Below are 2,765 nucleotides of genomic sequence, written 5' to 3'. Positions count from 1 at the left end.
CTCCCCCAAAACAAAAGCCCAGGCCCAGATGGTTTCACTGGCGAATTCTTCCAAACATTTAAAGAAGACCTATTGCCTGTTTTCCTCAAACTTTTCCAGGAAATTGAAAAAACAGGAACTCTCCCAAACAGTTTTTATGAAGCACATATCTCCCTAATACCAAAAGCAAACAAAGACACCACTAAGAAAGAAAATTACAGACCAATTTCCCTGATGAACACCGATGCGAAGATCCTCAACAAAATACTAGCAAATAGGATCCAACAACTCATCAAAAAGATCATACATCACGACCAAGTGGGATTCATCCCAGGGATGCAAGGATGGTTTAACATTCGGAAATCAATCAACATAATCCAGCATATCAACAACAGTAAAGATAAAAACCATATGATCATATCAATAGATGCAGAGAAAGCATTTGACAAGATCCAACATCCTTTCATGATGAAAACCCTCGCCAAAATGGGGTTTGGAGGAACTTTCCTCAAGATAGTCGAAGCCATCTATCACAAGCCTACGGCAAGCATTATCCTCAACGGGGAAAAACTAAGGGCCTTTCCTCTGAGATCGGGCACAAGACAAGGATGCCCACTCTCATCACTCCTCTTCAATATAGTACTGGAAGTACTTGCGATAGCTATTAGACAAGAAATAGAGATTAAGGGCATCCAGATAGGAAGGGAAGAAATCAAACTCTCACTATTTGCAGACGACATGATACTATATCTAGAGAAGCCTAAAACCTCTACTAAGAAACTCTTAGAAACAATAGACTTATACAGTAAAGTTGCAGGCTACAAAATCAATACCCAAAAATCCATGGCCTTCATATATGCAAACAATGAGGCAGAGGAAAGGGACATGAAAAAAGCAATCCCATTCACAATCGTGCCCCAGAAAATCAAGTACCTCGGAATCAGCTTAACCAAGGAAGTAAAAGACCTTTACAAAGAAAACTACAAAACGCTACTCCATGAAATCAAAGAGGACATGAGGAAATGGAAACATATACCCTGCTCGTGGATAGGGAGAATCAATGTTGTCAAAATGGCAATACTCCCTAAAGCATTATACAGAATCAATGCGATCCCTATAAATATACCCATGACATTATTCAAAGAAATGGATCAAGCAATCCTAAAATTCATATGGAATAACAAACGTCCAAGGATAGCTAAAACAATTCTTTGGAAAAAGATGATGGGAGGCATCACCATCCCCAACCTCAAACTTTACTACAAAGCAGTAACAATTAAAACAGCATGGTACTGGAACAAAGGCAGAGCTGTAGACCAATGGAACAGGGTGGAATATCCCTACACACAACCCCAAATGTATGAACATCTAATCTTTGATAAGGGAGCAAGAGATGTGAAGTGGAGCAAGGAAAGCCTCTTTAACAAATGGTGCTGGCACAACTGGACACCCACATGCAAAAAAATGGGTTTAGACCTTGACCTGACACCATGCATAAAAGTCAGATCAAAATGGATTAAAGACCTCAACATTAGACCACAAACCATAAGGTACATTGAAGAGAAGGTCGGTAAAACCCTCCACGATATTGAAGATAAAGGTATCTTCAAAGGTGACACGGAACTAAGCAATCTAGTAAAAACAGAGATCAACAAATGGGACTACATTAAACTAAAAAGCTTCTGCACCGCAAGCGATACATTGACCAGAATCCAAAGACTATCCACAGAATGGGAAAGGAAATTTACACAATACCCATCAGATAAGGGGTTGATATCAATGGTATATAAAGCACTGGTTGAACTCTACAAGAAGAAAACATGTAACCCCATCAAAAAATGGGGCGAAGAAATGAACAGAAACTTTACCAAGGAAGAAATACGAATGGCCAAAAGGCACATGAAAAAGTGCTCTGTATCACTAATCATCAGAGAGATGCAGATCAAAACAACCATGAGATACCACCTCACACCACAGAGACTAGCACACATCCAAAAGAACAAAAGCAACCGCTGTTGGAGAGGATGTGGGGAGAAAGGGACCCTTCTTCACTGCTGGTGGGAATGCCGACTGGTTCAGCCCTTCTGGAAAACAATTTGGACGACTCTCAAAAAATTAGATATTGAATTCCCATTTGACCCAGCAATACCACTGCTGGGAATATATCCCAGAGAGGCAAAAAAGTACAATCGAAACAACATCTGCACATGTATGTTCATCGCAGCACTGTTTACAATAGCCAGAATCTGGAAAAAACCCGAATGCCCCAGAACGGATGACTGGTTGAGGAAACTTTGGTACATCTATACAATGGAATACTATGCAGCTGTTAGAAAAAAGGAGGTCAAGAATTTTGTAGTTAAGTGGATGGGCATGAAAAGTTTCATGCTGAGTGAAATGAGTCAGAAAGAGAGAGACAGACATAGAAAGATTGCACTCATCTATGGTATATAGAATAACAGAGTGGGAGACTAACACCCAAGAACTGTAGAAATAAGTACCAGGAGGTTGACTCCATGGCTTCGAGGCTGGCCTCACGTTCCGGGGAAAGGTCAACTCAGAGAAGCGATCACCAACTACATTGTAGTCGAAGGCCATGTGGGGGAAGGGAGTTGCGGGCTGAATGAGGGCTAGAGACTGAGCACAGCGTCCACTCAACACCTTTCTTGCAAACCACAACAGCTAATTAGAGAGAGAAAACAGAAGGGAATGCCTTGCCACAGTGGCAGGGTGGGGTGGGGGGGAGATGGGATTGGGGAGGGTGGGAGGGACACTGGGTTTACGGG

The sequence above is a fragment of the Sorex araneus genome, chromosome 1, assembly GCF_027595985.1.
Source record: "Sorex araneus isolate mSorAra2 chromosome 1, mSorAra2.pri, whole genome shotgun sequence".
NCBI lineage: Eukaryota > Metazoa > Chordata > Mammalia > Eulipotyphla > Soricidae > Sorex > Sorex araneus.
The sequence above is the reverse complement of the archived record's forward strand: the minus strand, read 5'-3'. Positions refer to the sequence as shown.